This window comes from Achroia grisella, unplaced genomic scaffold (genome assembly GCF_030625045.1).
Source record: "Achroia grisella isolate CSIRO2021 unplaced genomic scaffold, CSIRO_AGI_Agris_v1 utg1244, whole genome shotgun sequence".
Lineage (NCBI taxonomy): Eukaryota > Metazoa > Arthropoda > Insecta > Lepidoptera > Pyralidae > Achroia > Achroia grisella.
The window spans coordinates 793,873-809,011 of NW_026712605.1; positions in this window are offsets into that span (position 1 = coordinate 793,873).

Consider the following 15,139-nt stretch of genomic DNA (forward strand, 5'->3'; position numbering starts at 1 on the left):
TGTCCTGGCAGACTAGTTCAAGATACACTTAGCTTTCTTAGAAAATCTACACTCAAAAATAACCTCTTCGTTATCGAATAAATAGGGTTGTATCTTATTTATTACCTTGTGTACTGAGGTGCAGTTTGTACAATGTCAACTGCGTATATCATATAAATATATATATAACGTGATGTCTGTTGTACTGTTATAGATAACATTTTTATTCACATCATAAGGTGTTTTCTATATAGGTATATTATTTATAAATTTGCAGAAAAAAAGGTATCTAAGTATTTATATCATTTGTCTAGTTTCCTATCATTTGTTTAGTTAACACTAGCTTAGTTTGGAAGTAGATGGCGTTGTGTGAATTATTCAGGCATATTATATTATACTAGCTTTTGCCCGCGGCTTCGCTCGCGGTAATTTATCGCCTTAGGGGTGGGGGTTTATCAAATCCTTTCTTAGGGGATGCCTATGTCAAGCTTTATGCATGCAAAGTCTCAGCCCGATCGGTTTAAAATTGACAAAGTTTCATACAAACTTTCATCTCCTACTTTATCCCTTTTGGGGTAGAATTAATCAAATTCCTTTCTTAGCGGATGCCTACGTCATGATATCTACCTGCATGCCAAATTTCAGCCCTATCCGCCCAGTGGTTTGGGTTGTGCGTTGATAGATCACTATGTCAGTCACCTTTGAGTTATATATATTTAGATAGAAGATTATATTATATTATATTATACATACATATATACACTCGTACATAGGCGTCGATTATGACTATTTATATTTTATCCTATTTACAAAAAAAGGTGCTAACATAAAAGCACCATAATAAGATTTCTATCGGAAAGTGTTCGCTTTCCGGGGTAGTGCAGTTCCTATCAATATCCTTTCAATAAAAGCAGTTTACCTTCCAACTTCCTACCAGGGGGAAAAGGGGATTATTAGTAATGTGGACTAATGATCTTATTGCAAGCAATGTACCATGTCAGACTTCCGACGGGTTCTCCCTGGAAACCATCGAGAGAAATTCTTGGTGAATTTGTCACGATGGACTAACTGACTTGACCTCATGCTCCTCTTATCATCCACCACTGGTGCCCCGCCAGTGTAAACCGTTAGCGCTGATGGGTGCACAATTCCTTTATCATCCATAAAAAAAACTCCTACCAACTTCCTTAATCTTTTAATTTGCCAGGATTTCCAGATATTCCGATTCTAAAGGGACGTCCATATTATTAGGGCCGCAGGAAATATGTCCCACGGGATGGCCTCAGTCTCGCTTTTACGGATTTTTGCGAGCCTGTTGACCTCTTTTTTTAGGTCGCATGTTTTACAATGTGTTTTTACTGTATTAAGATAGTATAGGGACCCTGATGACCTCTTTATGCCTCATATTATATAAATTTTAAAATTTCGAAAAAAAATCCTGCAATTTTTTCTCAAAATTTTCCTATACATGATATTTTGATTATATTCTGATACCTGATGGCATTATCTACCAGTTAACAGTTAACGGTTGCGCTGGACATCATTACATAGTATAAAACAAAATCGCTGTCGCTGTCTGTCCGCCTTTATATATCTTTAAATCTATACTCTAACTACGCAACGGATTTTGAACCTTTGAATCACTCTATCACTCTATCAATGTATAATACATGTACACCCGTGCAAAGCCAGGGAAAGTAGCTAGTATATAATAAAGCGGTGCAAATTAATAATGGTAAATGCATGTAGTCTCATGAAATATACCTTCAGAAAGCAATTGACTGAATATTGTTAAAGAAATTTTGAATAATTTGTACCTGTATGTATATATTGAATGTTCACGCAAGGATATTTTCAAACAAAATTTTGACATATCTTCTGAAGTCAACGGTATCAATTGTCCTTCTGTAAAGAACATCGTTAGTGAGATTAGGTATAGATACTATAACTAAATCTCTAAGACGACCTCGGTGGTCTAGCGGTGTAGCACACCGTTTTACGTCCGATGGTCGCGGATTTGATTCCCCGCACAGCACAAACATTTGTATTCATGAGTATGATAGTTTACATCGGTCTGGGTGTTTTCTATGTATAATATGTATCTATTTAAGAAAAAAAAAATTCTATGTACTTGTATCAGTTATCTAGTACCCGTAACACAAGCTTTGGCTAGCTTAACTTAACTTAACTTAGCGCCATCTAGTCCCAGATGGCGCTGTGTGAATTGTCCTGAGATTATTATTATTATTTAAACTTAAGAAAAATTCTCATCTCCCCTCTTAAGGAGAGGAGATGGCAACTTACCCCCGGCAGAAGCACCATATTATTATTATTATTTGTATGTTTCGCTTTCTCAGCCTTTTTGCTGGGTTTATTATTATTATTATTATATATAATTATAATTCATATAATTAATAATTAATTGGTCCTTTGACCGCTTGACCTGCCAAAACCGAACCCGATACTCTTAATTTCGGGACTTTTATTCTCTCCACGGCACAATACGATTATTATATATCCGGAATAGGTCATAAGACGTGGGTGGGCGTCTATAGAAATATGTGTATTCTGATTAATCGTCCACCGACGCCATACATTATATCCGGACAGAGACTATAGGAAGTTCTCTACATATAGATCTACTTCCTTCGCTAATCATTAAGTATTGTATAGTGAAAACAAATTCAAAAGGGATTAAAATTATTTGTTTAATTATCCCACCAATGATTAAACAGTAGCAAGTATACCTATATATATAGAAATAGAAATAATCTTTATTCAAATAAACTTAATATAAGCACTTTTGAATAGTCAAGTTTTTTTATTCTACCGCTTATTCGGAATGCAGATTCATCACAAGAAGAATAAGCAAGAAACTTGTGTGTTGCTCTTTTAAATAAATATTTATTTACTTATATTTAACTTACAACAAGGATTAGGCATGCGACAATCAATATAAAAACCGCTACGCACTTAATCTCTGTTCAATCAGATAACATTGTCAGCGCTATGAATTTTAAGTTAGATATTTTCTACAAAAACATTATTATCATTTATAAATTCTTCAATTTTATAATACGCTTTTTTACAAAGAAAATATTTTATGACACATTTGAATTTTTTCTGGCAAATTGAGTACATACTCTGCGAGTTTGTTGTAAAACCTTACGCAATTTCCATAAAACGAATTACTGACTTTCGTCAAACGGCACTTAGGTGAAACTAGTTTGTTGACATTACGTAAGCTTTTATTATTATTACCTACTTTTTTAAAACTGTTAATGTTTCCCCCTATATACATAATATTTTCGTAGATGTATTGAGAATCAAGGCTTATATATATATAAGGCTTTACCATTTTTAATGAAATTTTGGCGCATCGGGGTTAGCTAGTATTATATATATACTATTTGACCCGGAAAACGTTATTTTGCCATATGAATTAATATGGATATTAAAAACTTATTTTTGTTGTTGATGATAAATAGATGATAATTTATATATATATATATATATATGTATATATGTACAGTTTGAAATAATTACTCTAATCACTAGAACACAACGAAGTTAAGCCATTATAAAATGACTGTAGATACTTAGGTACGTTCATAGAAATCTCAATCCCCTAGACGCCGGTTTAGGAATCATTAAGGAAAACGATTTTTCCTTGATTTCGTGTTGTAGGAGTGGCAAATCCTTAATGAATAGTTTTGAGTGGGATGCCCTCTTAATATACAAAAAAAAATAGCTATCTGTTTGTACATTTTTTTTTCTCCGTCTATTTGTCTGTTAATAGGAGTAGGAGCTAATCTCCGAAGCTGCTAGAACAATTTAAATGATTTTTTTCCTGGTGATACATTAAATCCCCGGTCAAAACTTTAGACACTTTTAATCAAGAAAAATTTAAGAGTTCCCGTGGGATAATTACTTTATGCAGTTTTGGACATAACCAACTTAGGTAGTCATTTTGACCTACGGCAAAGAGCGAGAACGACACGTCATCCAATATTCCCAGACATAATAAATAGATAGGTACATACATCGATACATAATAAACTTACAAATCTTTCAAAATCTCAACCCTACATTCTAGCTTTCCTCGTAGATTAGAATCTTTTTCTTTTATTTAAGGATCATGTCAGTCTAGTTCACTACCACTACCACGAACCAATCATCATGAAATTTTGTACACATGTGTACAAAATTGGAGGTATTAGAATGAACATAAAAAAACTATATTTTTTTACTTAATGGATTCATTGCGAGCGAAGCCGTGGGTAACAGCTAGTAACTTTAAAAACGCGGAAGTTAGTGAATATGGATTGATGTTTGTTATTCTTTCACGCAAAAACTACTGAACCGATATTGATGAAACTTTACAGTAATATAGCTATATCAGAATAACATACAGACTATAAATTTCGCGCGAGTGAAACCGCGGGCACAGTAGTAGTAAGATATAAACACAAGTATAACTTGTGTAAAGATATATAGGTATCATTGTGGAGGCGCACGTGCTTGCAGTCTAGATTTCTCAGAAGGTTTTCCGAAGACCCACAAGTGTTATCGATCTGAACTTGACCTACGCCCCGCAAATGCCCTGGGCCGCCTGTATCTATTTTTACTGAGGTCTCAAACATGTCTATTTCTGTATTTTACCATATGATTGATGTAACGACCCTAAATATCGAGAGTATGTCCCAAATATCACCCTGAAACTGGGCCTTGATTATGTAACTCAATTGTTTCTTATTTTAAACATATTATGGACGCCCTCGATGGTCTAGCGGTTTAACACGCCGTTTTACTTCCGATGCTCGCGGATTCAATTCTTCGCATGTAGCAAACATTTGTGTTCAGGATTGTTTGTATCGATATGGATTTTTTCTATGTATATTATGTATCTATTTACAAACAGTATATTTGATTAATTGTATCAGTTGTCTATTACCTATAACACAATCTATTCTTATATTGAGACTAGATGGCGCTACGTGAATTCTCTACAGATATTATATTATTATTAGACTAGCTACTCACCTCGGTTTCGCACGAGTGTAGGTAGCTAGGTGTACATGTATTATACATATAAACATTCCTCTTCAATCGCTATCTGTTAAAAAAAACCGCTTCAAAATCCGTTGCATAGTTTTAAAGATTTAAGCATACATAGGAACAGACAGACAGCAATAACGACTTTTTTTTGTACTATGTAATGATTGAAAGAAAGTTTTGCGATTTTCCATGATTGATTTAACACATTCTTTTTAGGTAACGAGTAATAGAAGAAAAAAAATCTTTATTGAAAATCAAATTCAAATTCAAAAGTCATTTATTCATGTAGGACATTTTAGCCGCTTATGAACGTCAATTTTTTTACATTGTAATTTTATTTTTTTCCCTACCGTCCAGTTCAGTATATAGATCCAATTAAGAAGAACTGGCAAGAAACTCAATTGAATTACTTTTTTTTTAAAGCCAGTTTATTTACAATGTATTTTTATATAGGTGTCTATGTCTAACATTAAATGATTATTATTATTATTATTATTATTATTATTAAAATCCAGTGCATGAACAACTATTGCCATGCACGCTCGTCATTCAAGTAATCGTTTAGTGTGTAATAGTAAATTTTGGTCAGTAAATATGATTTAACAGTTTTGAATTTATTTAAGGGTAATTCCAATATATCCTTTGGTATCTTATTGTAAATTTTTATACCTATTCCCATAAAAGACCTATTGACTTTTTCTAAATAACTTGGGAATAAAACTTAATACAAGCAATTTTGAGTAATCATATGAAATAAAGAGTCGTTATATATTATTAAATATTGAATAGCAAACTTATTCATCAGCAAACTTACTCAATTGCAATGGCGGTCAGAAATTAGTTAACAAGTATTCAATCCAGCGTTGTATTCCAGCTCGGTAAAGTTTCGAGATTTGTAAATTATATCCTAAAGCGAAATACACGGCAATTCACAATAACGGAGCCACAATTAATAGATGAAATGTATAGGTAACTACAGCGTGTTCGAAATTGTTAACTAACAAGTTTGCTAAATTACATGAAAACAAATGTAGTGTGTTTAATATAATAATAATAATATTAATATATTTATTTTATTCCACAAAAACATACATAATATCAGGATTTTTGGGCTGCAGCCCAGGGCCCCGAGGATACAAAGGGCCCCCTAGTCCCCACTGAGATGATATTTAGAATAAAAAAAATATCTAGATTATTAAAAAACCTATCATAAGGTTGGCAACCCTGAGATCAATCAACATATACAAGTGCGCGTTTATCGAAAGGAACGGGAAATTTTTGGTCGCTTGTTTTTGGTCTGTGTATTTTTTTTTAGTTGAGTAATATAATTAGGTAGGCGACTAAGATTTAAACAAGGGCCCCACATATTTACGATCCGCCCCTGCATAATAGAAAGTGATTCAGAGCCTTTGAGGCATGTAAAATTCAATATTTCAATATCTTATATTTATATAGGTTACTAGCTGTCCAAGCAAACGTTGTTTTGCCATATAAATTTAAGTACTAATATAGCTATTAAAAAGTAGAGGTTGGTGCTAGAAAGGTGAAAATTTAGGGTTCTATGTATTTTTAATGCTACATTATAACAAATGCCAAGAAAATAAAAAAAATGTTAGGAGTAAACAACCCTTATCACTTAGGAGTATGAAAAATAGATAGTAGTAGATTCTTAGATCTACTGAATATGCATATAAAATTTCATAAAAATCGGTCGAGCCGTTTCGAAGAAGTATGGTACGTAACATTGTGACGAGAATTTTATATATAAGATTACCATTATGATATTGTCTATTATTTAAGTTACTCTGATAAGTGCGACTGATTTATTTTGTTACCCTAGTGAATATTATATTTATTTATGTCTATAACATGCTGTGTTCCGAACGAGTGGTAAATTAAAAAAATGTGACTAATTAAAAGTGCTTATAATATAATTTTTTTTATAATATAATATTAAGATTTAAATAAATTTCTATTTAAAAAAGAACTGAAAAGGTTTACAATTGTCTTAGACGTATTCTATATATTTTTTTTATTATGGCATATTTGGTATTAAATTAAAATAGTGGTCGAAATTTGATCATTATTAATTTAAAGTATAAGTTTGAATATTATTAAACTTCTATTGTCAAATTCTACTTCTATAAACATAGGCACTCTTTTGTTTATTGCCTGTACCACACAGGCAATAAGCAAAAGAGTATACATGCGTATTTTGTATTTTATTCCGCGGATTATAGTTTATGTAGAAAAGAAGTTACTAAATTTAACTTATGTTTAAAAAAATACATTAATTAATAAATAAAATATTACACACACGCATGGAATCTATGACAACAAAACCTTAATAATTTTCAAACTTACTTAATAATAATCAAACATAGGTATTATCTATATATATATATAAATGAATTGCTGTTCGTTAGTCTCGCTAAAACTCGAGAACGGCTAATTTTGATCTTGAAATATTCGTGGAAAACCAGGGAAGGTTTAATCGGTGATAAAATGTTAAGAAATTGCATATAAAATAGTAAAAATAACGATTTTATTTTCCTATACAAACTGTTCGTAAATTTTAAACAGGGTTCGTTCTGAAATGTATTGCTCTACTAAACTTCAACATATCCATGACGTATTATTTAATTCTGAGTTGGAATGGAGTTTGCGGGGTCAGTAAATTAATTATGATCAAATTTCGACCATTGGGCGACCACTAATATGTCCAATTGTGTGTGATTTGCAAGGATTCAAATAAATTTCTTATCTATCTATGTATTTATCATTTGCAGTCGCGTGACTCAAAACAATATCACATCGCGAACAACGTTTACAAGAATGATGGGGATATTGAACTTTTATCTTTTATTTCTTTTTCCAACTATTAATAATTACTGTATAGAGGAATCGTGAAGTTCTCTCAAGGGTCAAGCCTCGCCTCAGGAACTCTAATTTATAACTCTGCACCATAGTTTTATATGCACTCCAATGAGCATGTAATTACATTTTCTTTACACGAGACGGTCCTAATGATTTACCACCCCAATGTGACGGACTGGTCTATCGGTTTAGTACACAGCTTTACTGCTAATATCCGCGGGTTCGTTTCCTCGCACGGTACAAACATTAATATTCATAAGTATTGGTCTGAGTGTTTTCTAAGTATATTATGCATGTATTCACAAAAAAAATGTATCTACGTGTTTATATCAGTTGTATAGCACTCATAACATTAGTTCTGCTTTGCTTGGGTCTAGATAGCGCTGTGTTGTCCTGGGTTATTATTGGTTCATAAAAAAATTTGCTACCAAATTATTTCACATTAGTATTATATTCTTAATTATTAAACTCTAAGATTTTTTATCATGACAATAAGCTCAAGTATAAAGACTTTTTTATTATAATCACGACAATAAGCTTATGGATAAAAAGATTTCTAACAAAATTACAACCATAGACTCCAGAGGGATCTCTCATCTCTCTAGAGTTGAAATTCGAATGAAATTCCTCCTTATACGCATTACATTACAAAACACATCGAATATCAATACATAGCCACGGCAAATTCGGAATCCATATAAATCTCCCGTTTCGAACCAACTCGTGGAGACAACGAGATAAAGATATTCTATTTATATTCCGTAATATGAAACGAGACCGAGATATATGCTGTAAAAAGGGGAATAAGTATGGTATTTATTGAGTTTTTTATAAAGAATATTTCTTTATAATGACTTACATGTATCTCTTCAAAAGAAATAGAAATAATCCTTATTCAAATAAACATAATAGTACTTTTGGGGAGTAAAGGGATAACGATGCAAACTATCTTGTCGGCCCAACTGTCAACCTCACCTGCCCGCGTCGGTGGTTCGTATGAATAGCCAACGACAGTAGTTCTAGTTCGCTAGTAGCTACCGTGGTGCTCCCTGCTAGATAACGGACGAGGCAACCAAGAAATGGCAGTATAACCATACACCTGTCCGGGCGACTGGGCGGAAGAGGCTGCAGCAACCTTGAGGTCTAAATAACTTCAAAAATGTCTGGTGCAGAAAGGAAGGGGCAACTATTGTACTAAATTCCCATAGAAAGTCATCATGAAAGTTTCACAAGAGAAGAATAAGAGATCGCCATGTGATCCGCCTTGCAACCGGCGCCGTACTGCGTCCAGGGCAGACGGTGGGAAATTTGTTACCGGCCATGCGGCTGTGGTAGACCAGGCATCGCAAGGAAATTCTGCTACTGGAAAATCTTTTAAACTGCGAAGACAAGAGGATAGGAACATGGAATGCGCGGCTTACTCATGGCTGGAAAGCTTAAAATCTTGGAGGAAGAGATACTTAGATGTGGTGTCGAAATCTGCGGCCTTAGTGAGATCCACTGGAAAGGTCATGGCCACTTCCTCACTGATAAGAACATCATCTATTTCTCTGGAAATGATACTGAAAGCATAAACGGAGTCGCTTTTTTGCTACCGAATTCTTTAAGACATTGCGTTCTGGGTTATGAACCTATGAGTGACAGAATACTGAGCATAAAATTTATTAAATAAGTGCCAAAAGTAACAAAAACTTACATGAATACTCACAGCATATCAGATTTTTTTTTAATTGTTTGTTCTCGGCGAAATGACTTCATGTTACATAGAGTCATGTATGTTTTGCGACATAAAATATGTATACAAGGACAGAAATAGTTTACAAAGGAGGTTGGTGTAAACGTGTAGGTATGTATAGTAAGTATAAATAGATGGGTAACAGAAGTTTTATCAAGATAGAATACACTAAACATTCTGTGGGAAAACTCTCAGAGACAAAGGTAAAATTTATAGAGTAGCTGATACTCTATAAATTTTACCTTTGTTTTTTATTATACTAATATTAATAACATACATATAATAATAATAACTCTTTATTGCGCATACATAAACATAGGACAGTAAGTACAATACAGTGAAAATGAATGTTTTACAAAAGGCGGTCTTATCGCTATAAGCAATCTCTTACAGACAACCTGGTGTTAACAGAGAGCATTTACATAAAGAGAGAAGGTAGGAGGCGCACTAAACACTCTATATATAATTATTACTCTATACACGCTATACATTATTAGAAATAAAAAGACAGTACAAAAAGTGGTCACCACTTTAATGTTATACGTTCAGACAACCTTTGGAAAAAAGTGAATATAAATAAAAAATACAGTGGCCCATTATAACAAAAAAAAAATAAACATTGGTATACCACCATCTTTTTTTTTATATATATTTACATACATTTATGATGTATGTATATACATATATTGAAAAACTCAGTGATTACTTGCTCAGTGCTTTGCTGGTTTTCCTTTGGATATAAAAAATATCAATTTATCGCCGTAACAAAGTAATTTGAGAGCGGAAAATGTTTTTATATTCACTATTCTGAAAAAAACCTTCGGCTTAGCGGAAGTTATCAGGTAATTTCCGCTAGAAGCTGCTTAGGGTAAAAATAGAACGGGCTTCAGTCGAAGGTAAGTCCATTCTAATAAGTAAAGCATATTGTTCTTACATTCTTTTTTTATTACTTTTCGGCAAAATTATTTTCATACCTATTATACGTATCATTACATAGTATAAAACGAAGTCGCTGTCTCTGTCTGTCCGTCCGTATATATGCTTAAACCTTTAAAGCTACGCAACGGATTTTGAAGCGGTTTTTTAATAGATAGAGTGATTCAAGAGGAAGGTTTATATATATAATACAAGTACACCCGGGCGAAGCCGGGGCGAGTAGCGAGTAATAAATAAAGTATTAAAATAATACTGAATAGTAATAAGTTGGTTGCGAAGATAATTGACAAAATGTACAGAAATATTTATTTTTTTATTTATTCGGATTACATCTATGTTGTGTTAAACAACTTATAAAACTATGTTAGTAACTTATAATATATAGATACAGAGATATATACACTTATTACATATATCTGTGTCCACATCCGGAAGCACTGGGTCCACAATACAGCACATTATATTGCAGTTTAGAATATAACGTTGAAAAACCAATAACAACCAAACATTTGTGCATTTAGTAAACCTAATTCTACTAATATTTTAGGAAGCACTGGGTCCACAATGCAGCACATTATACTGCAGTTTAGAATATAACGTTGAAAAACCAATAACAACCAAACATTTGTGCATTTAGTAAACCTAATTCTACTAATATTTTAAACGCAAATGTTTGTGAGTATGGATGGATGTTTGTTACGCATTCACGCAAAAACTACTAAACGGATTTTGATGAATTTTCACAGTAAAATAGCTATATATCAGAATAACATATAGGCTATAATTGAAAAGAGATATTATGTAAATTGGGGGAAATATAACGATAAATGGCAAGTAAATGTGAAGGAAACGAAGTTGCACGGGTTAGCTAGTCTAAATATACATAACTCAAAGGTGACTGACTGACCTAATGATCTATCAACGCACAGCCCAAACCACTGGACGGATCGGGCTAAAATTTGGCATGCAGTTAGATGTTATGACGTAGCAGCCGCTAAGAATTTGATTAATTCTACCCCCAAGGGGATAAAATAGGGGACGAAAGTTTGTATGAAACTTTGTCAATTTTAAACCGATCGGGCTGAGACTTTGCATGCATAAACCTACTATGACGTAGGCATCCCCTAAGAAAGGATTTTGATAAATTCCACCCCTAAGGTGATAAATTAACGCGAGCGAATCCGCGGGCAAAAACTAGTCATATATAAGAATGAAATGACTTTTGTTAGTCTCGCTGAAACTCGAGCACAGCCGAACTGATTTGACTAATTTTGAAGGCTGTTTAAGTGCTCTGAAAATATGAAGAAATAGCATGGAAAATAGTAAAACCGAGAATTGTATTTTCCGATAGAAACAGTTCGTGCCTGTCAAACAGGGTTCTGAAATTTATTGCGTAACTAAACTTAAAAAAAACTGAAGAACTTAATTCTAAGGTGGAACAGAGTTCGCAGTTTCAGCTAGTTAAATACATTTAGGCATTTCTATCAGTTGCAATCCATCATTGCACTCAACTATATTATAGGGACCCCGATGTCCCGTCCTACCATGCTTCCACCTATCTGGACAATAACTGTGTGTGAGTGAGTATAACTGACTCATGACACTCTACCACGTGACCACTAATCTTACGAAAACTTTGGTAGTGGAAAGGGATTGTTAGTAATGTGAACAAGAAAGAAAGAAAGAAAGAAAGAAAGAAAGAAAGAAAGAAAAATATTTTATTCAGTACAATGTAAAAAATACAATATAAACAACAAACGGAAAAAAAAGAGCAAATAAAATGTACATATAATTAAACTTAATTTACCATAATTAAAAAATAAACATAAAATAAACATTTTTTTACATCCAATAATGCACTGAAATGGCTTCACTCAGCTTTAATGTATGTCCTAGGTGAACATACAGCTGGTTTTCAGTGGCACCAAAAATATATATATAAAAGGGGGGGAGAGAGAGGGCACTATTTAAAATATTAATGATAATAATTAAAACAAAATTACAACTAATAAATACAAACCAATTACATATACTAGAGATAACAAAATTACTAATTACAACTAATTACTCCATCGCTAACAAAGTACCATGTGAGGTTGACCTCCACGCGGTTCCACTGGAAACCATCTTCTTCATCTGGACTTGACTTGATCTCATGCTCATCCTATCATCCTTAACTAGTGCCCTGTTAGCGTAAACCGTGAGCGCATGCTCATCCCATCATCATCCACTGGTACTAGCGTAAATCGTCAACGCAGTCGGATTCACCATTCCATAATCATTATTAAAAAAAAAAAGATGTGGCGGGGGACTATTTGCCATTATTAGTACTTACAATCACTTACCCCTCAATTCTCCTGGGTTATTATTAATATTAATTCACTAAAACACTGAATATGGCATCTTGTCTATGGCTTTATAAAAACATACCAACTGTTGCTGGCAGCTTGTCTACCATTCTTTTTGTAAACTTTGTATTTTTGACCTCTGTTTTTATATGTCACTTTTGACTAGTTGTTTTTCCTTTCTCGCTGTGAGCTCTTTTGGGAAATGTACACGTTTATAACTAATATTTGATTTTTAATTAAAATTGCCGTTGTGTTCCCGCTCTAGACACACCGACTTTACAGAATCGGTTAACTACAGTTCTCGCGACAGTTTTTTGTTCTTATCCAGTTCTCTGCAAAATACTGGCCGCTGTATGCTATTACCGCAAACAATACATGTTCTCACTAAATATTAAAATAGATTTCAACCTTTTTTTGTATTCTCGCAGTCGCTCTCGGTCCCTATATTATGCATGACGGGAATGTTAAATGAGAAATTGGTGAATGTATTGTATGTATGTACCAGCTGTACCCGCGACTTCGTCCGCGTGAAATTAAACTTGTCTTTCTAAAATAAATCTAACCCAAGTTACTCCTTATTACATCAGCTACCTGTCAAAATCAGTCCAGCTATTTCAGAGATTAGCCGGAGCAAACAGACAGATAGACAGACAAAAATGTGAAAAATGTTATTTTGGTATATGTATTGTATTTATATTCATATGGATTTAATATAAAACGGTTATTTCAATATTACAAACATACACTCCAATTTTATTTATATGTATAGATAAAATTTACATCTTACAGCTCCAATGTTTAATGAAATATATATTTTTTTATATAAATGTAATGACAAAGCTGATGGGATAAATATTACTATACTTATGTCAATGATAACATATGCTACTTACATCGTATAGGATCATATCGAGTGTAGTCGTTTCCGTCACCTGTTGCACTGTCGTTAACTCAACTCTCAAGTTTTTATTCACTAAATTAACAAGATTATCTTAATAAAATCGTTCCACATAAGTTCTATAAAACACAAAATACTAATTCTAATCTGTCATTACACTATATTATTATTATTGTAACAATTTAAATCAGTACGAAAAATCACTCAGATTCAGTGATCAAACAAAGCAGTATCTCGAAATGCTTTAGTCAATTGTTTTTTTTTTCTTAGTTCAGATACAAAAGAAATTCTAAACACAACAGCTGTAATCTTACATTTAATGTAAATATCAATAGATGTCCTGATTATTTTGTTTGAATTTCGAACGTATTACACTGAGGTCTCTAGTAGTTGTTATATTTTTTTTTAATAATAAACAATATTTATTCTTTTTTATTTATGCGTAAGGGACGTGTATGACAGAGCTGAACGCAATTGATACTAAGGGAGGGTGGCTGGCCGCCCTGCGTCGACAGGGCGGGGCAGATACTCGAGACAAACGCAGATTTTAATTCAGTTATAGCATTTCCAATAGCGTCTAGCTATTGTTTATAACTTTATTTCGACAAGTTGCCTGGCTCGTTAACAATATTATTGTCCTTTTGTCGAAAAATTAGACTTTTAGTTGACATCAAACTTAGTGAGGCTTGAAAAGACGTAGGTACTTACTTGTGATTGAAATATATTTTAACTTATTTTAAAAGCTTCATTAATTATATTCTGATTTAGTTATTGCTTTTAGGTGATTCAATTATTTACAGTATTGTTATATTTTTAAGGGATGATAATGGAAAAGTACTAACGGTAGTCAGTGAAGGATGATAAGTGAGGCATGGACAGGTCAGTTAGCCCTTCTTAATAAAGTCATCAGGAACTAATCAGGAAGGTTTCCAGGATAAACCGCGTGGAGGTCAATCTGACATTGTACATTGCTAGCAATAGGTACATTAGTGCACATTACTAGGATTCCCATTACCTTCGATTATGGTACATTCACATAATATTGTAATACCTGGAACAATATATTCTACCTTTTAAACGAAAAAGGGAAAGTATTTTTTAAATGGATTGGATGATTCTGAAGATATCTCTCAACACACAAAAACTTATAAAATTACCATTTTTTCTATACAATCGCGTACTACTTTCACAATTATTATGGTTATAAGTTCCTATTAATATGACTAGCCGATGCAAACAAAATTATGTATGTAATTTATACTACTTACTGATACACTTTACTTCCGATGGTCGCGGGTTCGATTTCTC